Source organism: Chlamydotis macqueenii, chromosome Z (assembly GCF_036417535.1).
Source record: "Chlamydotis macqueenii isolate bChlMac1 chromosome Z, bChlMac1.mat, whole genome shotgun sequence".
Lineage (NCBI taxonomy): Eukaryota > Metazoa > Chordata > Aves > Otidiformes > Otididae > Chlamydotis > Chlamydotis macqueenii.
The window spans coordinates 36,065,555-36,093,126 of record NC_141593.1 but is presented as its reverse complement, the minus strand read 5'-3'; the positions used below and the strand labels follow the sequence as shown (position 1 = coordinate 36,093,126).

The window sequence follows — 27,572 nt, the reverse complement described above, 5'->3', positions numbered from 1 at the left end:
ACCAACCTCCTGCGCCCACATCGCCCGCAAACCCAGGGCAAGCGGCAACAAGACAGCGAGCGGAGGCAGCCAGGGCCCCGTGGGGTGGGGGGCGGGCGCCGGGGACGACACGCAGGGCGCGCACCGGGCCGCCCCCGCCGTCTCGGCTCCCGGGGCGGGCGGGAGGAGCCGGCCCGCGGGCGGGGCCTGGGCCGCGGCCCTCCGCGCCGCCCCGCCTCACGCCGCTATACACCGGCGCTGGAGGTGAGAGGCGGCAGTGCTGTCCGGCCGGGGCCGGGGGCGGCAGGTCGGTGGCACCGTTCGGGCCTCGGGGGTCTCGGCGTGGCTCTGGAGGCGGGAGGGACGGGGGGCGCCTGGCTGGAGTCCCTCACAAGCTGGCTGCGGGCATCCGCCGGGCGAGGCGGGTACATCCGTGCGTGCCATGCCTGTGTTTTAGCTCGCCTTGGTTTTTTTTCCTCGCTGTGGCATGGGCGGTCTCCAGCTTTTTTTTTTTTCTGATTTTATTTTTTAGGGCTGTTTCCTTCCCCCTCGCGCCCCCCACCCGAGGGAGGAGGGCTGTGGGGGAAGCCGGGCGGCGCGGGGCTGAGAGCCGGGGTCCGGGGTGGGCGGGGGCTGGTGGGCGCCCCGAGCGGGGCTGGGGCAGGTGCTGGTCCCGGTGCCGGTGCCGGTGCCGGTCCCTACCGGGGAGCCCCGCCTGCATCCCAGGCCCTGCCGGCTGCAGCCTGAGGGACTGGTAGGGAACGCGTCTCATCTCTGGGCTTTTTATGTTTGTTTGGTTTTGGGGGAATTTTTCTGTCAACTTCCACGGACTTCTGAGTCACTTAATTGTGGGACTGTAGCTTTTTAAGGAAAAAAAAAAAAAAAAAACCAACAAAAATAAACAAAGAACCAACCAGCAACCCAGCAGCGTGTGAGGGGTAGGTTCTAGCACGCCTTAGGCGCTGGCTGTTCCAAGATTAAACTGCTGGGACGGAACGAGCTTGTTTGGGGGTGGGGGGCAGCCCATCCCCGGGGGGCCCGTCTGGGCACCGCTCTCTGGGAGAGCTGGGCCGGGCTCAGGCGTTTCTGCCCGAGATGCTGATTTTGCTGAATAGCGTCCGACAGCAGGGAACTCTTTAGCCTTACCTCCTGGTACCGTAAAGTGGCTTTCCTAAAGTTGCAGTGTTTCCAGTATGCTGCTTAGGTGATCAGAAGTTGGGTTCCTCCCCACCCTCCCCCCCGCCCCCCCCCTTTTTTTTTTTTTTTAATGCTGCTGCTTTAAAACGCAGCTCTGGTACGTGCTGTTGCTTTAGGAAAACTTTGTGCGGATGTTATGTTAGCTCTCCCAAAGGAAATGTAAATATGCTTGTTTCATGTTGTTCATGTTGCTGCTAAAACGATATTGCTTAAGATGAAGAAACAGTGGGCTTGTTCCTTCAGTTTCGTTACAGAGTTGTGTATTTATGTAAGTGTTTTGAGATAACATTTGGATAATGTAAGGTAGAGGAGGGCTCAGATCAAAATTAAAACCACAGAAACTCTTCTTAAAATGAACCTAACATAGGGAGCATTGGCAGTTTGGGAATTAGTGAATGTGTATTGTGGCACCTACTGGGGTTTTTATGTCTCAGTATAAATTTATAGGATGTTTATCCCATGGTTTATTATGGTAGACATGCTTTTTAATAACATTCATTGAATAGTTTCTCAAAATTCTTTGATCTTCAAAGCAGAGAATACCTAGTCTGATGAATGCCTGATGTAGTTGTTACTCTGACTCTTCCAAAACCTGAAAAACATAAATCATTCTTTATTTGTCGCATCTCTTCCTCCACCCAGATACTTTCTCCCATCTTTAATGTACTTTTTTGCCTTAAAGCCATCTCAGAATTGATTCATGAAAACCAAAATTGAACACAAGTATTTAAATCTGTTTTCTTTTTAAAGGTCAGTTTCTAGTAATTACTATATTGAGGAAAAGATAAAACATTGTGAAACTGTTCCTGTTCACTCTTTTTATTTTACTGTAGTTCATCTCTTTCCTGGATTCTTCTCCTCTCTCAATTAGAAAAAACAAAATTGTGCTCTAAGTTTAGGAACTGATCCTTAAACCGTTGAAAACAGCAGGGAGTTTCTTTCACTGAGTTCAATTAGTGCTAGTTTAGGGCTGTTTATAATCTTTAGTTATGTATTTAGGTCTTCTTGAAATTGAAACACGTGCCTAAAAATAAGCATATGCTTGCATGGCTTGCTGTGATAGTGTGTGGTTGTGGGATAGTGTTGATTTTTCTTCCAGTTTAGTTTGTTATCTAGCCTGAAGGTAGCTAAGAGATTTCTTTTTTTTTTTACTTTTGACACCAGCAGAATGGGCTAGAAACTATAAAAAGTCCTTGCTCTGTGGCTCACATAATGTGGTCTAGATAATGTTGAAAATGTGCTTACCAATTCCTGCAGCCCCATGTGTACAGTGTGCTCTCTGTGTTTATGGTCTGTGTAACCAAGGCACGGTAAGTGTGTTGGCTGCCTCAGCTGCTGTAGGATAGAAGCTGGCAACAACCTTTCCCTAGAACCTGGGCAGCTGTTTGTAAGGCACTGCCTCCCCTTTTTCCTCCCAGCTCCTGTTTGGCTCCAAGAGGAGATAAGAGCTGGCGCAGCTTCTGTGCAGTTTTCAGCACCCTGCAGGATACGGTGCTCTGCTAACAGTTGCTGAGAGCCTGCCTAAGCATTTGTCTTACACAACGATTGCAGAATGTATGCTTGTTGATGTTGCAGTGTGGCTGCTTTGGTTACTGATGGTTGTTAGATGATACAGTTGATATGTTAGGTATAGTTGAAATTTATATACTGTGGAAGCTAAAAAGCAAACCACTAATCAGGCAAAATAAAATGTGCACTTAGAAACACATAGATGAGCAGTTTGGTGTATGTTGTAATGCTGTAATGTTCAAAACCCCATATTGCTTAGAACTGAATAACAAACTCTGCACAAATTAAATGCAATTACATGTCTTTCTAAATAAAATCTCACTGACAGTGCCAGGCAGTGATTGGGAAGAGGGTCTTCATGCCTTCTCTGCCTTCCAGTGTTAGGTACATCTTCTAGGTGTAATGTGTGTTTGAATCCGTTTTGTACTGTACCTGCTTGTTGTGGACCCACACCACTGATATTTTGAATTTTATTTTCCCTAAATAGATCAAGTGATTTGTCATCACAGATTCCTGCTGTAGTTATGAGGTCATGCATCTTGTCTTATTCTTCATGTTTGTACAGTCCAGAAAGAGCTTTTTCTCCTTCTATGTGAGAAAGAAACTTCAAGTCTTCTCTCAGTGAACTGGAAATCCTGTATTTTACCTTCCCTCTTCATTCTCCAGTTGTGAACTAGAAAACCGTATCAGCCTGTTGTGAGGTACAATATCTACCATTTTACTGTCGTTTCCTCCTTGCTGTAAAAGTAACTGTTTTTTTTTCTTGTGATGAGCGAAGTAGAGGGAAGTTGTAGGTGTTGCAGGTGCCTTGTATATTTTCACCATTGTCCAGATGTGCTTGTGTTTGGTATTTTGAAATATGAAATTTTTAAAAACTGGAAGTAGTAGTAAGCTAGCATCAGTTTCTTCAGTATGTCATGGTTATGATCTGCATCATAGTCGAAAAGTAAGTTGTAAAACTTTGTGTAGTGCTGTGTTACATGCCTAGTCTTAGGATGCTTCTGTCTAGTAAAGCAGGTGCTGGATTGATGGCCTGTTAACTGCTCATTTTTATTGCTAGCTCTTTTAGCTTGAGATTAATGTCTTGTGTGACTGCATGCCACCTGGCCAGGCCCCTGTGTTTGGTACCCTTTGTTTTTTCTGTGATCCTTGTTCCTACAGTATTTCAAATTCTATAGATAGTGATATACCTTTTAAAATGTCTCTTTGAGGCTGGCAAGCACCTGTATTACACACCCTGGAGCTGAGACACAGGGGCTGAGAAATTCTTCCAAGCGCGCATCTGCAGGTTATGGCCCAGTGTTAGTAAGATGATTTTTATCCTCTCTTAGTGGAGACCCATTGACTGTGAATCATAAAACTCATCTATGGAAAAAGTACCAGTGATCTGGAATCAGGTTCTACTTGGCTCACTTTGTCTCTGAATGAACTTATCAAGTTGCAGTTTTCTGGCATGTGAAGATATAAATTGCAAGTCTTGTCTCGGTGTCCTTTGACTAGAGCTGCTGGTTTAGGATCAGAATTATATTAAGTATAATGCACACAAATATAAAGATTGTTTGGTTGCACAAATACTTAAAAAACTGAATACCATTCAACAGCAGAAATATTGCTGTAATTTACAGATGCAGTTATTAGATCTTCTTCACAACTCCAAAACATAGCTGTGCCATGTGAACTGAAGGAAACTGCTAGCATTTAAGTTTATAGCTTGATGAGCAGTGCAGTTTAATGGGATGTTGCCTTCAGCACCAAAGCTGACTTAAAAATACTACAACTTGTTATGGCAGCCTGCCACCTTTTGACTGTGGTTGCACAACTGTTGTTGAAGCTTTGTGATAATATCAAATCACTGAACTGATCTGGGTTAAAAATAAGTTCACAAGAACAAAAGAAATTGGTGTGGAGGGCAGCTATTTTTCAACCGACTGCTTAACTGGTGCAATTTGCTGGTACGACTGTTTGTGGGGTTATGCTGTGGGGGCGTGTAAACAGCAGCGGAGAGGCGGAAGAGCAGTGTAATTAGTAGAGTGAGACCTATTAGCTTTTTTTTTTTTTTTGCTCCTGAGAAAATAGTTTGTGAGATTGCTGTCGGCATTCCTGTAATCTAGTCAAGAGAGAAACTTGTTGCTTGGTTGGACTCGATCTCGAAGGTCTTTCCAACCTAAATGATTCTATGAACTGTTGTTGCCTCCACCACATCCCCAGTCTGCATCATAGTCTAAATCTCACTTTGGGTGGCCACCAGGCCTTTTTCTCTTGTTGCCATCTGCTGTAGCATACCAAAGCCTGTGGGCAGACCTGTGTTAGCAAAGGGAGTGAACGGGCTGGATTCTCCTGGGGCTGTTTTGTACCCAGAACTTCCCGTCCCTCTCTATCTGGGGAAGTAATTTGCTTTTTTCTCCTGCTGAGTTTGTTTTCATGAGAAGTTCTTGGCCTGGGTACCACTGTGAGTCAACTAAATGCCAGAGGATACATCCGTGCTAAGTGTTGGCTTACTTGTAGCAGAGGTATGCCTGTCACTCTCCAGGTCTCAGCATAGCTAGTCGCAGTAGCAGCAGCTGGGGGAGCAGGGAGGTACCAAGGGTGGGAAGCTGATGAGAGCCCCAGGTCTGTACTGGTGCTAGTAGCCTGTGCTGGCCTCTGTTCTGTGTTATTTGCTGCTCTTGCTGACTGGCGTGTGTAGAAAGGTTTCCCAGTGCTGGAATGGCACTCCCATTTAGTTATGTAAGCTCTTGTTGAAGTCTCCTGCCACTAGCCACAAGGCCGTGAGAGCCCGTAAGCATTTCCTCTTGGATTCATTACAAACTGTTGTTTCTTCCCCAAATCTAAGATTGACTTTTTTTTCCAGTTCCTGAAGAGGATTAACTGTAGGAGATAGCATGTCTCAAACTGTGGTTTGCTCATTAGTAATGATTTTTGAGGCAACAGTAGTGTCATAGGCTATGTATCAGGATGGTCTTAATTTTTTTTTAGCTTACTAAAGGTTTCTCTTGGTCTCTGGGGTGATTTGGAGGACAGTTTGTAATCTGTTGGCTTACAAAATTTGGGAAATGTGTTTTCTTTGTTTGCTCTTTTTCCCCTCAGCAAACTCAGTTGTTGGTAAACCACCCTAAGCACTCAAGAGCCAGAGAAATGGGAAGCAGCCAAGTTTTTATTTAGGTAATGTAAAAATCCATTGCAGCCACCACTGCTGCCTATCACCAATTAGAATATTAATGAAAATAATTTCTTTTGGGTCAAGATAGCAGTCTTCATGATTGCATACCTTTTCTAACCCAAACTTTAAAGTTGTAGGATTATTGAAAAGGAGTTCAGAAATTCATAGGCTTATAGCTACAGGTATATATGAAAATCTTCAGAGGATGATTGAACAGAGGATGATTGAAAGATTCTGGGATTCCCTGGGTTCTGCTAAGGTAACTTTCTACCTTGAAACGTTCTGCAGGTGTTCTTCCCCTTTGTACCTAATTAAAGTCTTGGTCTTAATGTGTCATGAGTCAAGGCATTTTGCCTGAGAATAATGCAATGTTTGTGTGAGACCATGCCCAGGTTTACAGTGTGGCAGTTAGGACTACACAGCTTGTTGGTGCTTCCTTCCTACTGGGAAGGTGTGCGTGTGCAGTGGTATGCGGTTGGCTTGTCTGCCGATCATTGATAACAGTAGGACAGTGACTTTTTTAACCTCTGGAAAATAACCAGAATTGTCTCGGGTAACAACACTGGGCTTTATTTTCAGTAGTACTGAGTTAAAAGTTTTGTATTACTTCAGTGTCAAGTTTGACATTCAGAGCTCCAGTAAGGGATGTGTCAGATGTGTCAGAGACTTTTGTCTGTAGTGTGTGTTTCTTGTGTTCCAATGTTTTACAAATTTGAGAAGGCTCGTGTACTGATTTGTTTCAATATACAAATATTTTTGTATGTGTAATTCTAAAAAAAAAAAATACTGCTAAGGCAATAAATAATCCTGTTCAGCCTTTTTTTTTTCTCCAGTGTTTCTGCTGACCACATTAGGAGACGTTTATCTGAGGATGAAGGGGTGAAAAGTTACCTTCTTGTCTGATGGAGAGGTTGCCATGCAGTGTAGTCTTTTGGCTTATGATTCAAGGTGAGAATTACTGCACCTTTAGCCTCTTCATGGTGCAAAGCATAATCAGCAGATCCACACCTGCAGGTGCTGGTTAGGATCGCCTCTGTTTTTCTTTTCCATATGTTTTATGTGAGTCTGCTCAGAGAGTAGAGGGGGTGGTCCTGATTTGTGTGTTGTGGAGATGGCATCTTCTACAGCCCGCCCAGTTCCTGGTCACCAGGCTGCAGAGTGATAAAATGGTATTTGTGCAGACTACTCTGGATAAGTAGTTTGGAAAGAAAAAGGCATGTGTGGCTTACCATGCGTGGAGGATCACACCCTTAAGTCAAACTTGAGTACTCAGATTCTGCCAAAACGAGTGTCTTTGATTTTGAGTCGTGTGGAAGTCACTATGGATAATTGTGTAAGCTATATCACAGTGCATGAAGGCAAGCACACACGAAAGCCTGTGAGGGACTGGTAGTTCAATCCTTTATTCCCCACTCAACCTTAAACATATTTTGAGGAAAATAAGCTTTTGCGTTCAGAGTGGTAGTGGAAGGACTTGGGAGGGAAGAGAGATGTCCTACCAGGTTCGGTCACTTTGTTCAACACAGAAACAAAAGAAGTATTATGAAGAGGTTTTTGGCTAGAAAACAGAAAATGTTTTCATGGGAGTCGACAGCTTCTGGTTTTGTTTTTAATACAAACATGATGATGTAACAAGTCATCTCATTAAATAATGATACTTGCACATTTCACGCTAGCAGGTTTTGTTTACACTGTAAACCTTTTGCCAGCTATTCACAGATCATTCTAGTAGGACACTGAAGTATTGCAAATGGGAACAACATTATTATGTATTTCTGAGTAGCAGTAGAAATCTACATTGTAACCTTACTTTGCTTTGGGGGTTTGCCAGTCTTTATACTAGAAATTGTTTGAAACTACTGGGAATGTGGATGAGTAAGAATCATCATCTTCCATGATAATTTTTTCTCTGGTTGTTAGACTTCTGATGAAATGTGTGTTGGTGATCCCATACAGAGATGTGATGCTGCTGGGACTCCTTTTATCTTCAGTCACCTCAACATGGTGATTCTGAGCATATACAGAAGGCAGTTTGACATCCGATTTCTAGGCAGAAAAACACACATAGAGTATTGTTGCCTGCTGTGCAAATAATGGAATTCAAGTACGAGATATTAAAAGTACCTAAAATTAAACCACAAATACCTATATAATTTTAAGATACCTTTTAAAATTCTGTTATAACTAGATGAAACAATGAATTTAGGAAAAGTTTTAGTGGTACTGATTGTGGGAAGGAAGAGTTTGAGGCCTCTTCTGTAAAATAACTCATAGTAATTCGGAACCACCTCTTAAACGGCAATGTAGATGGCAAATTGCTTTTGTTCCATTTATGTAGGAATATCTGCTAAAACATTCACTGTTAAATTAGCATTTTGTTTGTTTGTTTTAAAATATAGTTTTTCAGAACCAGGACTAAAGAATGAGTAGCTTGTAACTATGAATACTTAGGTTAAGATGGTTTGTGTACTGCTTCACATCTGAAAGGTATTCTTAAGGATGTTTTATTCAAAGTCTTATGCTTCGGCGTTTGAAAAAAGAAACAACAGCAGTAGGAGCGTCCTACTTGTTAGCCCTCAAAACTTTAATTAAGTCTTGGAGTATTGTAAACTGTCATCTTTGCTCAGTCCCAAGCTCTCTGTCTGGAATTATGTAGAACATGGGCAACTAATTTTGACCTGTCTGTGGAGAAATATTTTAATTGTTTTGCATATGTTAAACAGCAGATTCAGTGTACAGTGGTGTTTCCATGCAAAATAGCCAAGAAACATACCAATGCCTAGCTAGACTGGATATTTTGTAAGGCTGTCCCATGCCTTTGTTTAAGGTTTACACGGTTGCTTCTCTTTCTTTAGATTACTGTTGTGCTAGACAACATAACCAAGTTTTGTTGTGTGTTGGTGTATACCTGGGTGTGACTTTAGTCATGTGCTTTGCATACATTTACATTGGATTCTGAAGTGTTAATGCGGACAGACAGACAGACCCCACCTAGGACTGTCTGTGTTATTTGACTAGCTGTTTGTAACAGAGTAGCAAAACCAGAGGTTTTGGGCAGCAACTGAATACAGACTATACAGCCTGCAATTAAGGCAGTATTTCTCTCATTTATGTCTCCTTACCTCAGCAGATGAGGTTGATGTTTTTGTGTGAGCACAGGCCTTCCTGTTGTGTGTAGTTAGCCAAGAATGAGCCTACAAAGCGTCAGGATAAAAGAAGAAACACATTTGGAACCACTCTTCAGAGTTACTGGTTCTCAAATTGAGATTATTGCCTTCGTTATCAGCTGAACTGATCAATTAACTTCCTCTTTGCAAGAGCAATCTAGTAAGTCATTAAACTAATTAGTCAATTTCTAATTATACCCTCACTTTTCTCCTTTTCTGTATAGACTTGGTTGTGAAGGGAAGTGGTCTTAACATGCACTTGTCTCACTCTTCATTTTAAATGATATTGTCCTTGCTGTGAGAAGGCTGATTGTGTTGTAAGATGAATGTACCTTGCAATACCAAGAAGGGAAATTTAGCCCTGTGTTTCAGCAATATTCATTAAAAATATTTTCTTACTATATGAATAGTTAGAAATGTTATTCAGAAAATAAAAAAGAGCCATGGTCTGCTCTGTCTCTGAGGGCTCCAGTTTCTAGATTTAGCTGGGTGTCTTTGGGATCTGAACTCCGTTTTACTAAAGCCCAAATGTGGCATATCTTTCATGTTACTGACCTCTAAGTTTATTTTGACAAGTCATTTCACTGATTGAACCTATCCGACTTCTTTCTGCTTCACATGCTTTATGTCACAGAGGTGACAGGAACTCTACAGGCTGGAAAATGCATCTGAAGATTGACATGTCAAGCTGACTGTCAGGGAGCAGTACCCTCTTTAGTTTCTCCAGAGGAAAAGTTGTGTAAGGATCCCTACAGTAGTTGTGTACTGCAGAACTCGCCCTTGAACCTGCTCAAGAAAGATCACTATAGTTTAAGTGCATTTGTGATCAGACTCTGACTTCCCAGCCCCAAAGCAGTTGCGCATTGTAGGCGTATCCTACCTCATATTTTAGTGCTTGAATTTCTTTACCTGTGATGTAAGAATGATAATATTTTGACAGCTGTTTGACCTTATGTGGAGATAAATCATTAACTAGTAAGTAGCCATGAACATCTGCGCAATTACTACGTACAGTTACCTTTAGCACTTGCTTTGACTCCTCCCAGTTAGTGCGTACATGTTGCAGAGGCTACCTGTCATTCAGAATTGCCCTTTGCATCTCACCACTTGAATTGTGGCTCCAAGTTTGATATGAGGTGACAATCTGCAACCACAGAATGTTGAAAGCTAATCAAGACCTTTTCGTGTGGTCCCACTCTTTGTGTTCCCTTTGTTAGTTTGCTGTGTAGGCTTCTCATCCACAGCCTCTCCCTCTAACACATGTAGGAGCTGAAATGGTGAGAATCCAGGTCTGGATATTATTTGGGTGAGCAAGGGAGACCTCTGCTAGAGGTAGATGTGTCCCCTGATGCAAAGATTGCAATGGGGCTTCTACCTGACCGCAGCTTTTCTGTACTTGCCAACATTTATTTTATGTGGGAAAAGAACCCTCTGGCCCTTACTAGCAGCCTTCCCAATGGCAGTCTTGCCGGTGCCCTAAATCAGCTTGTGGCACAGTGGTCTGGGCAGATGTGCCACAGGACACAGCTGGCAGAGGGGAGACATCAATGCAGTGTTGATGCAGATGACTGGTAGCGAGGATATGTGCATCTGAGGTCCATGTAATATATTACCATAAAGAACTGATGCATGTACATAATCTCTGGCTGGTTTGGGTCTATGTTTAACTTACAAATGAATTGTGAAAGTCATCTGTGTTTGAAGGACTGCCTGACCTCTTTGGTCGTGATGCGGTATTATACAACAGGGTGTAGCTTTGCATATTTCATTCTTCTCACATCAGATTGTGCTTGAGTCATTAAAATTTCTGTTTTAAAAAAAAAAGGCTAATGAACAAACATCTTTTTATGAAACTAAGGCATTTAGTGAAAATTGCAGTAATAAAAGAAAGCATCTATACTAATTGTGTGTTGTAAGCTAAGTCACTTAATTTTATTATTTTAAATACTAACATATATTGCCAGATCATAATCTAACTTTGACTGCACATTTGCCTTTCAAAAGGGAGATATTGCAGACTGATATATTTATTTTTCTTTTCCTTGCTCTGAGGCAGGCTAGCAAAACCCTGGAGTGGTTTATTTCAGAAATATACACTACAGCAAATATGATAAAATCTCTTTTAAACTTTTCTGTCTATGGTATTATTGCAGCTCTTACTTGAGCTGAATCTTACCTACTTATGACTGCATCCTTGTGCCAGGCTGACTTGGTGACCAGAGGGGCCTTGGAAGTCAGTGGGAGACAGTAGTGTCAAGCAGTTTGTAGCTTTTTGCAAAACTCAAGTGGATTTCCCCTTGGTTGGAAGGGGCTCAAGAAAGCTGAAATGTAAAATCGTCACGTTCAGTTTATTGATGGACATGATTTTCAATAGGCCAAATAGACCAGTAATTATCTGGCCTATTCGTATGTTGTTCATACAGATATTATAGAGCTTTGAGTTGAATTTGTGCAGCTAACAAATACAATCTGAAATTCCCTCAGTCTTCTGATCTATTTGCCCATGCAAGCCTAATCTATCCTTTTCATGTCCACTACGTGTCTGATTTAATGTGCAATATCAGGATAGTTTCATTAGCTGTAGCAAATGTGAAAGCACACGAGTACGTTGTCTGTTTGGAATGGTTAAACTGGAGGTTAAAATGCCAGTGGCAATTTCAGCTGCCTTCAGCTGAAGCTAGATGTGTAATAACAGGCTGTGGTAGGAAGTAATTTATGTTTGCTTGGTTTGGTTGGATGGTTTTTTTTTTTGTTTTTTTTTTTTTTGTGTGTCACAGCATGACATTAGTAGAAGAATTTAGTTTTACTTTGCTACACCTGCTAATGATGATAAAGTGCATGATGACAAGTGTGGCTCATAAAAGTAGAGTTAAAAACAAAAGATGCCTTAGGATATTTTTGTTGGCTGCTGTTGAGCAGTGTCCTGATTTTTATGTAGACCTTCAAAGCAGAAGGAAACTTCAGGTCTAATTACAGGGACTGTAAGTTTCTTTCAGGGTTCTAACTTGTTTGTTGAAATGTAAACATTTTTCTCAGTGTTTGCAGCACTGTAATATAGTGCTAAAGCATCACAGATTATATGAAAACTGCTAGAAATCCATGTTTTTAGGAAGTAATTTGAGGGGTTAAGTAAGTAGGCATAGTGAAAAATGAGACTTAATTTTTCCATTTGCAATAATCTTTAGGGGTATTAGTGATGAACCTCTGACTGGAATTTAGTTGCTGCTTGGGTTGAAAGTTTGTTGCAGTAGCAACCACATTAAATACTTTGATATTTGCTTGCTTAATTAGTGTTATTTAGTATTGTTTATCTTATGTTTTTATGCAGAATATGTTTGAAACAGTGGAGGCTATTATATTTAGAGGCAGCAAAGCTGAGACTGAAAAGATTGACAGCAAACAACTTTTTACTTAGGTGTTTTGCTGGTATTTCTGCTAATTGAAACAAGAAGCAACTGTTGACACAGGGAGATGGAGGGTTGGAATATTTCTGTGGGACCTTAGAAATACTCAGTATAAACATGGATTCTGTGAATTTGTTGCTTCCACCTGTTAACTGTAAATAATATCTAGAAAGTGCTTTGCAAACTCTGAGAAATACTATGTAGTGTGAATGATAGTATGGTGGTAATATAATGGAGAGTGGGATTTGCAGGATCATCCCCAAACTTGGAAGGGGGAGAAATAATAACGTATTGGAATATATTCTGCTCTGCCATGCGTGTTTTGTTGACCTACCACATCGTATGCATGTAACTGAGAATCAGTCCTGGCATTCACTGAATAATTAGCAAAGCCGGCAGTGATGTTGGGAAATTACAAGGTCATTCTTGACCCTTCTATCTGTTCACTTACTTACCTTCAAGAGAGTAGGGCTCCCTGCAGTAAAAGCAAACATTTCAGTGAACTAAACCCTCAGAGGGGGAACTATAATTTCAGATGTGTGCAATGGCAATTAAATGTAAAGGGGAAAAAAATAATAGTATTTGTTGCAGTTTTAACTTTGTTGTGCTGATAGCAGCTAACAAAGGCAGGTGACAACAGTAGCAAAAGCCAACTTGCAAGGAATCTTACTCTAGGTAGCTTAGGGATTGTATGTGTGAGATAGAGTAATCTTCACTGTGTTGCATTCTGCTGAGTTAGCACCAAAGATGATTAATAAGGTCGTCTTTAAAAATATGTGTACAGGGGCAAACGGTATCCTTAGGTATCTGGGTTTCACTGGGAAAAGACGTTCCCACTCCTACTCAGCCAGAATTGGGTTGATTTGGATGTAGTCCATGAAACATGGTTGGCACTGCAGCTCCTGTACCTCCTACTGACAAGGATTTTTTTTCTTTTTGTGTTGCAATATGGCCTAAGAATGCCAGTAATCAACAGCAAGTGCAGCTAAACAAGGACTTAAATACAGCACAAAATAATATGTCTGGTTAGTTGCTGTGATAAAGACGCAGATTTGAAAGCCAGAAGTCAGATCTAATACTATATTGCAGTGCCAAACAGTAAAATTGTAAATGTTTTTGAATACAGTGTAAAACTAAGTTAAAACCAATTCCTTTTTATGAAAAGTCACAAACTTCCAACATCAGCTATAGTGTTGGAGAGGCGACGTGTTATTCACTGGTTCGTAATTCGTATTATGCAATGATTTTAATAAATATAGTCAAATATTTTCTTTGATATTCTTTTTATTTCAGCTATTGTTAAGAACTTATCTTCTCATATATAGGAATGTATCTTCATTATGTAGTAAAACAATGTTTCCTAACATTTTAGATAATACTTTTCAGTAAAAATCTGTATGTTTTTAGTATAAAAGAGTTATATGGGAACAAATTACTTCTCCATTTCACAGTTCTGATGTTACGTTCTGTTAAGTATATTTTGCAATTTGTCACTGCATGTTAGCAACAAGTTGTTTGTATTTTATAACCCTTTGTATAATATGTAATATATATATACCTATTATATATACTGCCTACATTATGTATATGAATTGTATATGCATGTATAAAAACATTCTTCAGCTTACTTCTCAAGGGCCTTTCTGGACTTGGGTAGAGTTTACTTTTTGTGTGTTTCCCTTCAGACTCATATAACTACTTATGGTTTAAATATGTGCTTTTACAGAGATGAAAAGCATATGCTCTTTTCCTATGTTTTCAAAAGTCTGCTCTAAATTCTTAAAATTATTTTTTTTTCTAGTAAAATGGAAGTGATGCCAGTTAAGTTTGTAACACTTACGGTATAGTTTTTCCTGTCTTGAATTACGTTGTGGAGGGGGAAAAGGGCTTCTGAGGGGGAAAAGGGCTCTTAAGGAGGTCGTTTTAAGCCACATTTTCTTTGAAAATGTAGGAATGATTAAGGATTCTTTTTCCCTCCCCGTAGTCTTTTTTTTTGACCCTGTAAGAACATGCAGCTTGCATGATTTCATAGTTTCGAAGGTAGAAACTTCATAGGTTGCTTAGGCTATATGTGTCTGTACTGTCATCCACATGGATGACTGTCTCTTGCTAATTGCCCCACTGCTACAAGGAAATCTAGAGGATGCTCTACAAGGTGCATAGGGCCTCCTTGAAGTTGTAGCTCAAGAGAGATTCTTGTAAACAGCTAGCAAATTTGAATTCTTATGTACTTCTTGTGCAACTCAGACACTGCAATTGAAAAATATTGCGAGTCACACTGTTGAAGCGTTATTAGAGCTTTCCTCTGCAAACCAATAAGAATTCTCTTTTGGGATGTTCTTAGCTATCAAGCAAAGTGAGCAAAGCTGTACCCCAGGGGCTTGCAAACACTGAAGTTTAAGCCTTGAGTTGCTTGGCCAAAAGAGTTCATGCCAGGGGAAAAAGAATTAAGATAGAAAGTGTTTCCAGGTCTCTTGCCAGATAAGTGTCAGAAAGCTTAGTGTACCCCTTTATACATTTGAAAATGTGCAGGATTATGCTTCCTGCAACATTTAGTCAGTGGCCAGGAGAATGGCTAGAAATCAAAACCTGTAGGAGTTTGTTTCCTGCTGGCTGATGTTTAGTGAAAAATTGTGTTTCGTAACAGAAAGGGGAAGGCTGAATCTTGTCGGTGAGTTCAGTGTGGTCTCCTTTTTGGATGGTGAAAATTCACAAGGTGCTTACATCCTGCATCAAATCCAGCTTGCTTTACAGTCCACAACTTTTCTGAGTGTTACACTTCTAGTTCATGAATTGAAGTAAAGATACTTGTGAGGGTGAGTGTTGGGGTGTTTTTATGGTCTTCTTGCCTGTCTCTGTCCTTCCAGCAAAGGAGCTGAACAGGTGATATGTTTGCCTGTTGCTTTGCTGGCTGGTCTGCAAATTGTATTGCCAGTTGGAGAAAACTGACAGATTATCCTTGCCACCTGTGAAGTTAGGCAATATGTCAGTTTACTGAAAAACTGAAGCAAACTGTAAGGAAGAGGAGAACAATGACCTAGACTAACAATCTGGTTTATTTTCAGTAAAGCCTGCTTTCATCTCACTTCTCTTGAACCTTCTGCCTCCTCTTCCAATCCCCAGTGCAGACTGACCACAATCAGATATTTATCTGGTAATGTGTAGGATTCTGACAGTGAGCTGTGACCAAGAAAATCGGGGAAAAGGAAGATTCATGTTTCTTCATGGTGGTTTAGGAAGCATGTTCAGTTGCTGAAATCATTGGAATAAGTGCAGTTAAAGCTCCAAAATACACTGTGTTCATACAGGATTGTAAGAAACTGAGCTGCTTTCATCAGTTTAAATACGATTCCTGTGTGCTTATTGCTGGCCTCTCTTGTAAAAAGTGATATGGGTTAGTCCTGTCTGGACCTACAGCATACTGCAGATAACAGCCTCCAGGACTCTTTTTTTTTTTTTTTTTTTTTTTTTTTTTTTTTTTTAGTGGTTCAAAGCCATATTTCTTAGCTCCAGGACTTTCTTTTGAGTCCGTGCTACAGGCAGCTTCAAAACTACTATTTCAACAAAAAGTAATTTTGAAAAGTGTTTTCATGTGAGGTAGCTCCGGTTTTCTTTCTCAAGATGTTTCCTTAAATACTATTAATCAGAGATGAAGTGCCTGTTGTAGGGCTGTGCACTGCTAGTAACTCATGCAAATCATTTGGCAGTTAACAGTTTTAGCAATGCAGTGTCTTAGAGGAGAGAGAGACTCAGATTGAGGATGGTGGATGAGAAGAGCTTTGTTTTTCTAGGCTGTTGCAGGACCACGCTTTTTTTTTCTCTGACTCTTCTGCACTTTCGCAAGATGCATCCATAAGTCGCTTAGCTGCTCTTTATCTAGCAAGGTAATCTTCTGGAGTGATGGACCTACCTACCGCACACCTCTTCGTGTTTTCCATAGTCTCTTGAGAGTTGCATAACATACTTGTTTGGGATGACATATACAGAGATCTCTGTAGCCTGGCTCCTGTCTTAGATGTGAGGTACGTTAGGCTTTCACTGTTTGTGCCCTAAACTGGGGAGAAGAGAGGCACTATATATCTGAGAATAAATGCTACTTTTATTATGTATATGTAAGTATCTAATAAAAGTAACTTTTACAAAGAATAACAAGGTCTGAATTTTGTCAGACTAGAAGACACCGAACTGATATTACTTTATTGTGCTCTTAATAACTGATGAAACAAAACTAAAATGTGCATTTACCAATGAAGTGATGTGTTACAGAGTGAAAAATAACAGAAGCCTGTCGAAAGTTCACAACTTCAAACTTGACATCTTTCTTTCCTTTTAATGGGCATCTTTATGAAATGTAAGTATTCTATTGTTGTTCTAGGCAGCCTATAATTAGCTACTACCTGGTATTGTAACAGTGCTTTTTGTTATAAAGGAAACTCAATAAGTACTTTCTCTTCATATTTAGGGCCAGTTCTCTGAGAACACTTCTAATCCTGTCAGTGCCCCTCTTCTCTTACGCCTTTTTCTGAATGTAAACATTTTTTTGGTGCCATAAGCTTACTGTAACCATTGTTTCTTCCTGACTGGATCAAAAGTTTCGGGTGATTACAGCCCATCCCAACTTCTAAATGAATCTTAAATAAATCCAAATTAATTTTAAGATTACCTTTTTAAGCATGACTGATAACCTATTCCCCAAGATACACAGTTACTTTGATATAACTATATTCAAATAAAATCAGATTAAGTATACATGTTTAGCAAAATGTGTTCTGAAATACAATTGGAGTGTCATGATCTCTCTGGAGACAACAGGGACATAACAGCAACTCCTAAAATTTTAGTTGCTGATGCTTATGCTCCATCAAATGGATGTTAGAAACAAGGATGTCAATGGAACAGTGAAGCAATCTTTAACTACCTATCTCACTTTTTTTGATTGATTTTTAAGTTCATGTTGTAGTTCAGCCCCAATCAGGACCAGACTACGCAGTCTCTCTCTCACTCTCCTCACCCTTCGAGAGAACAGGGAGAGAAAATACAAGGAAAAACGGCTCGAGGTTTGAGATAAGGAGAGGGAGAAAATCCTTAAAGTTACTGTTACAAGCAAAACAGACTGGCCTTGGGGAAAACTATTCATTTATTACTACAAACAGCAGGATAATGAGACAGAAAACAACATAACCTCCCCCCACCCCTCCCTCTTCCCGGGCTTAACATTATCTCTACTACCTTCCCCTCCCGAGCGGCATGCGGGGGAAGAGGGAATGGGGGTCACGGTCAGTTCATCACGCACTGTTTTACACCGCTGCTTCATGGTCGGGGGAAGAACTCCTCACATTCCTCCCCGGCTCCGTTGTGGGGTCCCACCCATATGCCACAGTCCTTCGTGGAACTGCTCTGGCGTGGGTCATCTCTTCCACGGAGTTCAGTCTCTCCAGAACAGCTGCCCCAGCAGGCCCTCCATGGGCCACAGACTCCTTCAGGCATCCACCTCCCCTGGTGTGGGGTCCTTCACGGGCTCCAGGTGGATCTCTGCTCCTCCATGGACCTCCATGGTCTGCAGGGGGACAACCTGCTCCACCATGGTTGTCACCACAGGCTGCAGGGGAATCTTGGCCAGGAGCCGCATTACTCCTCCCCCTCCTTCTTCACTGACCTTGGCGTCTGCAGCCGTTCCTCACAACAGGCTGGTAGATGTCTCTCAGGATCTTTTTTACATCTTATTCACTTCTCATCTCCTCTCCACTTCTTGCAGCCAGGCTAGACTGAGTCCGGCCCAGTCGGCCGCCTGGCAGGAGGCCAGAGGGTAAGGCCTGCAAGGCCTATGAGGCCTGCGCCTCCCCCTATGCACCTCTGCCCCCACTCAGCTGCTTCACATCTTCTCTTCTCTCTTTTTTTTTCCTGTTTTCCCCTTCTTAAATATGTTATCGCAGAGGCGTTATCACGGAACATTCTGCTACCAGTTGGCTTGGCCTTGGCCAGCAGCGGGTCCACCCTAGGCCTGGCCGAGTCCACTGAACAAAGGGGAGCAACTTCTAGCAGTTTCCTTCAGAAGCTATCACCTTAGGCCCCCCCTCACTAAACAAAACCACAACAGTTCATGACTGTTACAAAACTCTTTGAAATGGAAAAACAGATAAATTGCACCCTGTATATACATCAAGACTTTTCCACTTAGAAAAAAATAATACATTAGTATGTGTTAGGTCTTTTACTGGCCATTAGCCCTTAATATAAATAGGCAAATAAGATCTCTTCTGCAGCGTTTACCTGAAACTCTGTAACTTGAAAGGTAGTGTGCTGCTCTCTTTGTTACTGCTCTCATCTATGGTGAGATAAGTGCTGACCCAGCTGAAGATCATGTCTTGAGAATTGATGAGGGAGAAATGGCTATCTGAAAAATCAGAATAGGAGGGTGAAACTGGTATGGCAGTTGTTCTCAAACGTACTGACAGTTAACAAATACATATACAGTGAGGGACAGGGGGAACCGTTTCTGATGCAATTTTTGAATCCATTCCAAGTGTTCAGAAGAGTATGAAGGAGTGAAACCACAATTCTGCTAAAAGGCTTGGTGCAGAACAGGGTGGTTAAATCAGCTGCACTTTGTGAATTCAGTGATTCTGGGTTGTTCAAAATGCATTCTAATTATAAGAGTACAATTTCTTCCAAAGCAAAGTAAAAACAAGCAATAGCGACAATAATGGCACTTTTAAAATACAGCTGATCATTGCAATAATGTGATTTGTATGTAACTTTTGGTTTTTTGTAAGTGAGGAATAAGAAAAGTGGCAGGAGTGTTATTATATGCTTCTGCAAAGGAAATAAGGATGTCAGACTCTGTACTTACATGATTAGACATATCTTTTTGTCCTGTGGTCTCCAGGTTCTTGGCTATCTAACTAAAATACAGACTCTCTTCCCATAAGAGATGGACCTATTCCTTATTTGAAGATGCAGTTGTTGATGGTATAGTATTTGAGAATTTCTCATTAAAGGGAAGTTTTGTGTGCAAGCCTGTCTTTATACTTAAAACTAATAAAAGCATTCAATTAGTTTCCCTTTTGGACAGCTCTAAACTGTGGAATTTCAGGAGGGGATGGTTTCCTATTCGTTATTTCCCTAGTATTGGTTTTACTGTTCCTCTTCTATGTGGATGCTTCTGCAACTATTGCAGTAAAGGTGAGGGGTTTGTTCAGTTGGTACTTCCACTTGTTTTATTTATTTATTTATTTTTTTAAACAGGGTCTGGTTCTGCAAGCAGTTAAGCATCAGAGTAATTTTACTAAGGCCATCATGATGAAGGAAGTAGGGAAGACACACTTCTTTAGAACCGATATTTCTTCTCATATTTTTGAGCCACCTCTTCGAATGCTCAAACTTGTTCCTAATTATTTTATGAATGTTGTTCAGAAAAACCTGAAGGGAGTAGATGTGGACTGTTCATCATTCATTTAGTCAGTCTTGGCATTATCGTTGCATTTTTGCAAATATTAGACCCATGGAAATAATGATGCATGGTCCCCAGTGACAGGAGAAACTATATTGGGAAAAGTGTTCAGTGACAAAGTTGGAGTGTGAGAATGTAGTGGTGAAGCTTGCTTATACAGGATCACACATATTGCAGCATACAGTCAAAATGACGTTGATTTAATGAGCTGCAAAGGCAGGTTTTAGACTCATATCTCAAATTTAACACTGATAAAATGGTGTGTTCTGCGGAAAGCCTACCCAGGATGTATTTATGGACTGTCTTCATGTCCAAAAATATTAACAAATTTCATTTCACACAGTGTTGGGGTGGGGGAAAAATAATGCTGTATTTTTTTCTCTTATTGTCAAATACATGTTTTCCTAGTAAGAATTATATAAGAAGCTGCAAAATGGGAAAACTGAACATATTTCAAGTTATCCTGAGAGCATTAGTGGAGTTTAGTAGTGGAATTTAGAGATTAAGCTAGAAATTGCCCAGCAGGAGTGTGGATCACTTGAAATGACAAGATAGCCCAGATGTTGAATAGGAAGTAGTACTCTGAAAAATCACAATTTAACAATTTCAGTGACCACATGAAGGAACAAACTTGATCAGTGATGTATTTGTAGCTAGGAATTGTGTCATTATGTCCAGGATGAGGCACTGTTAGAAAAATCTAGGCTTCTTCTGTGGGACAAGGGGCAAAGGCCTCATGCACTTCATGTTGAGTGCCGTGCTTCATCTTTAGGGCCTTGCAAAAGACAGTGTGTGACTGAGGTCTGTGCAAAAATGCAAGAGGTGGGCTCCTTCTATGGTTATGAACTGCTGTACTAAAATTCACACATGAATGCTATCTGTTGAATTTGTGGCCATGAGATGTAAATGCAGGTAAGTCACAATAGTCATACCCTGTATTTCTTTCTCAGGGCCTATAGTTAAACTTGTATGTGACTTAGAAGACAAAAAATACTATGCATGCAACCTTTACATTCTCTGTGCTCTTTAATCTTTCATCTATTTTTGCATGGTATAATGACAGTGGAAAATAAATGGTGCATGAGGCCTAGATGTCCATGGCAAAGGCTCTCTGTTATCGAAAAACATGTTACGGAAGTAACTTCACTCATTTGACCCTTTTCTGGCTTATTGTAATTGTGCTTCTCATCCCTGTGATGCTGATTTTGGCCTCTGGTTACAGTGGTGGGAAAGGAGCTGAAATGCATGTCGTTGTTCAGCTTGCAAGAATAGCGTAACAGAGAACTTCTGCAAAATAAGTACAGGTTCACATCTTGCTCCTTTGACTACTTCCCTTAGCTCAAAGGTTCCTTTTGTAACCATCAAATTATCCCACAAAGAGAATATGAAGCAAAAACTCTTCTCTGCATGCAAATATTCTGCTACAGAACATTGTGCACTTAGACTTCCAATTCTATCTGTTTTGCATGGTAAAACACTATTTGGAGGGTCCTCACAAATGTAGGCAGTACTGCAATCTTAATAGCTTGACAAGGTTTTAAAATATGCTTTACCAGCATCAGCTACTAAAGGTCAATACATTTAAAATAACCGTGCAGGAGAGAGTTTCCCAATATTGACACCAAGTACTGCAAAAAATAAAGTAGTGTTTAGTATCTTGCTGAGTTCTTCAGTATGTTTGCTTTTGTAAAGGTTTAATCTGGTTATTAAGTTACAGAACTGAAGCGTTCTCTTCTTTTGATCTGGTTTCCTGGAACTAGAATTCTTTATAAGATTGCTTTTGGTTTAGCCAAAATTATGCTGATGTGTAATAGTTTAGATTGATCCATCTGCAAATATTGCTGTACTTGATGTATTCCTTATAGAGCTACATCAAACTACATTGGCTAAAAGAGCAAGAGAGAGAGGTTGGCTAGTGGTTTTTTTTTTTTGTCTTAATTAAAGAAATTACAGTAGAAAAGGATATAAAGTGGTTGTCTTCAAGCCAGTGATACTCAGCTGCTTACTGAAAGATTAGGAGGCTTGATAGTTAGTAGAGCTGTGAAGAGTTAATAAAGACTCCAGATATTTAGAGAGAGGTAAGTAGGACTGTAATTTTTCTCTGTTTTGGCTATGTAACCAAAACTCCTGTTTAGGAGTTTGGGATCACAGTGTTATGCACTGAGGTGCACAGTTACAGGTAATAAAACTTGGATCTCACACAGGTATACCAGCTGCAGGTTAGTACCAAGTAATAGAGGAAAATACTAAAAATGTGTGTGTATGGGTGTATGTGTGTACATATATATAAAATTTTTCACTTAATGTGAAAGCTAAATTTCTATCTGTGGTTTGTGGTCCACATCATAATAATAATGGTAAATATCTGGAAGTGTTGAAGCCAAGGCAGGCTAATCCTTTCATTTCGCGGTAGCTTGATATAAGCAAATGTGATTTGCTCTAGCAAGCTCCTTGGGTCTGCTGACCCGTAACAGGCTTCTGCACAAGCCCCCTCTGATGGTCCTTTGCAGATAAATCTCTTCAAGCTTTTCTGCAGCACAGGAGCAAGTTGCTATAGTTTCCTCTGCAGCTAAGCTCTCCTGATTGGCTGGTTGATTTGTTTTGATTTGTATCCTTGATCTTGACCATGGATTGAAGCCATTTTATGTAGGCACTAGTCACCTGACAACAGGCAAACAGGGCAGGACTGAATATCTCAAGCCCTTTCTGGGAGGTAAATGTATATATCTGTGCTTCACAGTGAACTGAGCTTTCTGTGGGACAAAATAAGCGTTTTGTCCTGGGGATAAAAATCTAGTTTGTTTTCTTTGCTCTCTTCCCTACGATATAACTTTGCAATATCAACTGTTTATTGACTTTTTTTATTTTTTTTTTCTCTTCCCCGAATGTCTTTTTGACTATCCAAAGTTGCTGGCACTGAGTGCCTGTTTGTAACAGACCAAAGCAGAAAGCCGTTCCCATCCAAGTGTTTCCTATTAACATGTATTTCCCTTCTACTTTGACTCACTTGGTCTTCATCCACAATTGCTTCCTATTCCTCCTTTCCTCCCAGATCAACTGTGTACAATCCCTTGCTGAGTCTCTCCCTCCCTTTCTTGCCTATTTTTCTCTTTTTCCTTTGTTCCCCATCCAAAATTGCTCACTGTGTTCACTGGTATCCTTCCTGTCTGTTCTATGCGTGAAAGTCTTCAAAGTGAAATAAACTGTGCTTTTCAGCTAGTTTTAGTTTTCTTCCTGCTGTGGGGACATAAACACAAAAAAGAAAATGAATGAAGTGGAGGCTAGCCCAGAGAGATGGAGTTTCAATAGCCTTCCTTGGCTGCTTTTTGAGCAAAGAAGGGTGCACACCCTCAGAGATACATGCCATCTGGGTATGAAATATCCCTATAGATTCCTCTTCCATCTGCCCACTCTGGTATATGTGAGCTCTTGGAAGCTGTGTTTGTTATGCAGAATGCCTGTGATACCTTGAACTCAGTGGTATGGAAGGAGATCCTCCCAAACCTGTGCAGAGTCCATTCTGGCTGAGTTTGGGACCTGCCGAGCCCGTTGATGCAAGATGTTGTTCAGAAACAGGTGTATCAATACAAGCAAATTGTTTGGTAGAGCAAGAAATGAAAGGTTATTTAATTAGGAAACCCCATTATTACTTTCATGATTTGGAGAAACTCCTAAGTGAAATGTCTGCCAAGAAGCATTGCAGGACTTCGGCTTTACCCTTGTAAGAGCAGAGTGGTTTGCCATCAGCTGCTGAGTTAAGGCAGTGTGGGTTAAGGCAATTTTCTATAAATACATGTAAACAGTCTTTGTCCATCATAGCCTCACTTAGCATCACCCTAGCAACTCCTTCATCCTGTTAAGCAAAGATGCCGGCTTAGACCTCTATCTCCAAACCAGTGCTTTTTGCTGAAAGCCATTTGCTTTGAAGGCAGCTATGGATAGTGTCCAGTTTTTCTGGCTTTTATGCGCAAGCAGTGTCAATCACTGCTAGTTAACAGTTTTTTAATGTGGTACAGCCCATTCAGTCTGACCTTGTGAGGCATCTTAGTGTCTAGCCTTCCTCTCTGTCACTCTCACATGTGCATACATTAACTTGCACACACACACAAACACACCAGCCAGAGCACCTCAGTAAAGATTTTTAGCTGATCTTCTAATCCGCTTCTTAATCTGATGACTTCTCTTACAAGCATTTGGATAATACAGTGCTCGGCCAGAAAATCACACCACCATTGCCATTTTTGTGACCTTCTGCTGTACCTGCTCCTGCAGCGAAGGGGCAGTCTGCCTGTCCTGTGGCCATCCTTGCTGCTGGAACGATGAGGGAAGGGTAAGGACACAGGGTAGTCTGGCTGACTCTTATTTGTCTCACTATTTTCTTGCCCTTTATTTGGTGGCCCATAGCGATGAGTGCAGGGCTGCAGTTCAGTGCTATTCTAATGGTATCGTATCGTAAGCAAAGCTGAAAACCAGTCCCTTGATTTGGTATAAAGTAAAAGCATAGCTAGCTAGTCCAACATGTTAATGCGTATCCCGTTTCTCTTACCTAGCTAACCGTCAGGCTGCTTACTCCTGGGAACAAGACACAAAACTGAGAGATGCAGGGGGTAGTTAGTGCACACTGTTACCAGCAGCTATTGGAAGGTAATTTTCTATAAATACATTTAAACATATGTGCTGTTCAGCATACTAATTTATGTCAGCTCAGAATAAAAAAATAACCCAATAACTGGTAAAATCATAGGCTGAAAAAGATATTTAATTTGTTTAATCAGACTTTCCAGCTGATTAAACCCAGGTAAAGCATATTAGAAAGTGACGTATCACATTGTATAATTAAATTATAAGAACACTCTGTTCCTCTGAAAGTGTATTGATTTAATTGGTTTTTTTTTTTTTTACTTATGCAAACTATATAGTGTTTGAAACCAGTGATTATATTTTATCTTGTTGGAATTTTATTCTCTTCCTACTTAGTGATTCATAAAACAGTATGCATTAGGCAAAAAGTGAATGTCTTTTTTTTTTCTTTCTTTCTTTCTAAATGCTGAAAGCTGTATTTTTACCTTTTGAAAACCATAGTGCGGGCCATTAACTGACTTACAGATAATACTGTATGCCTCTTCTAACATAGTCATAATGATGCTTCTAACCAGTTATAATGATGCATTGAGAGATGTAGATTGTGTTTCAGAGGGCTTCTGTGTGAAGCAAGAAGATTTTTATACGGGCCTCTCAAGAATTCAGAGACCTCTTTCATTTGTGGGAAAACTTGCACTCATTTTCCTTGGAAGAGCTGACACATTCTTGTCTGTTCTCTTTAAAAGTGTCAGGGTATGTATGGTTCTGCTACAAAGTACTCACCCACTGCTTATTCTAACTGTTGGTGGAGAACTATCTCCTTTTTGTGTTAAATCCCATTCTCATTGTGTTCACGATTTTTTTTTTTTTTTAATTGAAAAGCTATTTTGTGTGCAGATGTATCCTTTGCTTATAGTGATAGCTTAAGGTTTTTAATTTTGCCGTAGTATTTTCAGCTGGTTTATTTAAAAAAAAACCAGCTAGCCATTTGCAGAGAGCTTCCTGGAAAAGAAGACTGTGGTGGTGCTTATATATTGTTTATGAACCTGCATTTTTTAAATACAAAAATATTCATATTGGTACAATTAATGTGGAGTATAAACCACATCTAAAAATAATGGAGTGTTTCAGAAATTGAAAAAGTATTTAGTAACGACTTAATTTTACTTTCTTGCTGCCAAAAATGTTCAGGGACAGGTTATTCAGTTTAGTTTGGCAAGAGAAATACTGTTGGACAACAATTCGCTTATATCATTTGGCTGTAAATAAGGACTTAAAAATGTTTGTATTGCCATTTGAAAATTCTGTGACTAGGTTTCCATACCTTAAAACAGCTGTGTGTATTTCTTCCCAAGAATGACATTTTAAAAAATACTGGCAGTTATTCCGGTGCACTTAGTGGTGCAGTTTTACTTCAGCGTCTGTGGAATGGCCGTCTCAGTTTAATGACGACTAGACAGCAGCTATGATAAATAGCAGCTATTCCCTTACATGCTGAGCAGTTCTTTCCTTACTTGGTTTCAGAATTTGATTTTACTGTATTACTCTTGTTCTTTGAATTACTCTTGTCTGACGTGGCTTCTGAAATTATGTTTTGCTCCCTTGAAGCTTTCTCTGTAGTGTAAAAAGAAACACATTAGAAAGCTCATTTAAACCAAGAAGACTTCAGCTTTTGTTCTTTATAGGGCATTTCTTACAATAGGATAATGGTCTTCCTTTCTGTAGCTTTCCAAGTGATTTGGGAAGGGATTCTGAGGAACTTTTGCTCTATAGGAAATCAGGAGCTCTTAAGCTAGTCAGAAGAATTTTGGTGATGTAGGAGTTGTACTGTGCTGAGAATAGTACAAGAGGTTTTTTTATGAAATAATTTTGAAGAATAAAGTGACCTTTTTGTTAAATTCTAACTAAAATTAAGTTGGAGAGGTCCAAGGAAAACCTCTACTAATTTCAGTTTTAACTTCTCTGAAGGAAAAGAAGGGAGGAGAGGTTAACTAGTCATAGTGGATTTTATTGTTCCATACAGTAACTTAAAGTATCTCTCATCTGAATATAGACATAACTTTTGAATCTGGTGCTTACATCAGTCTTCTACATCCATTCTTGAGTGACCTTGTTTTTCACACAAGCTAGGCACCTGGGGAAAACTACTTACTGTTTAAATACATGTTTGGTAACCTAACCATAGCCATATGTTACTGCAGATATCTCCGCCAGGCTAAAGTTCTGGTGCTGTTGCCCAGCCCACTGGGCACTGCTGCTGACACTTCTTTGCGTCTGCCTCTGTCTTGCTTCCTGGTTTTATCACCAGTGGACTTGAAACTCAGAGGTTACGCAAAACTATGTGAGTGATTGAAACAGCTGAGACAATTGATCTCTCATTCAACATGGGCCAAAGGTCTGACATGTTGCATCACCTTCCTCATCTGCTTCCAAGTTCTTGATTTCAGGGAGTCCACATAAAAGCAGTGCTTGCTGTTGTATGGAGTTCCATTATGATTATTGTTCTTTGGTAGGTTACTTTTTTGTTAGTTCAGTTTCTAGGTGAATTTTCCTGCGGCCTGGGGAGCACTGGTGTCATGATAAAGATGCTAGCAAATGCATGTTTGGAAGATGGGACCATAGCAGCACCAGCTTAGATCAACTCAAATTGCTGCAGATACACAGCCTGAGTGTTACATGATTATACTGTGTAAACTAGGAGGAATCTTGACAGGGTATCCAGACCTTTCCTTTAAGACAGTACAAACTACATTTAAAAGAGTTGTCTAATCTGTCAAAAAATCTCCATTACCTATCACATCCTCCAAGATAGTCTGTTCCACTCTTCAGCTGTCTTTTTGCAGCTGTGTAGAAGTGCCCTCAAATGGAGACAAAAATGAAATTTTGAAGACTTGAATTTTGTAGCTAATTTGGCTGCTGAAAATCTTAACTTAGCTAGCATTCGGTAAAAGCTGTATGTACAAAAGTTACTGCAGGATCCAGGATAAAATAGCTAGAGAATTTGAAGATCATGATAATCCACTCTAGCATTGAGCTCAGTGTTTCCGCAGCTTATCCTTCTGCAAACTTTGTTGTGATTGATTATATCCTAATATGCTAATGGCCTGAGTAATTCCCAGAGGTGT

At 40.4% G+C, this 27,572-nt stretch overlaps 1 protein-coding gene across 2 annotated transcripts in view; it reads left to right on the top strand.

Annotated features, from left to right (window-relative positions):
• The first annotated feature begins 201 nt into the window (after positions 1 to 201).
• The window catches only part of PIP5K1B (phosphatidylinositol-4-phosphate 5-kinase type 1 beta), a 109,571-nt gene continuing 82,200 nt past the window's right edge, over positions 202 to 27,572 (top strand). Inside the window, exon 1 of one of the 2 annotated variants that reach the window (XM_086770991.1) lies at positions 202 to 286. The gene's annotated coding sequence lies outside the window, so the exon portion shown is untranslated. The remainder of the gene's footprint in view (positions 287 to 27,572) is intronic. The other variant, XM_086770992.1, reaches the window with a different exon arrangement.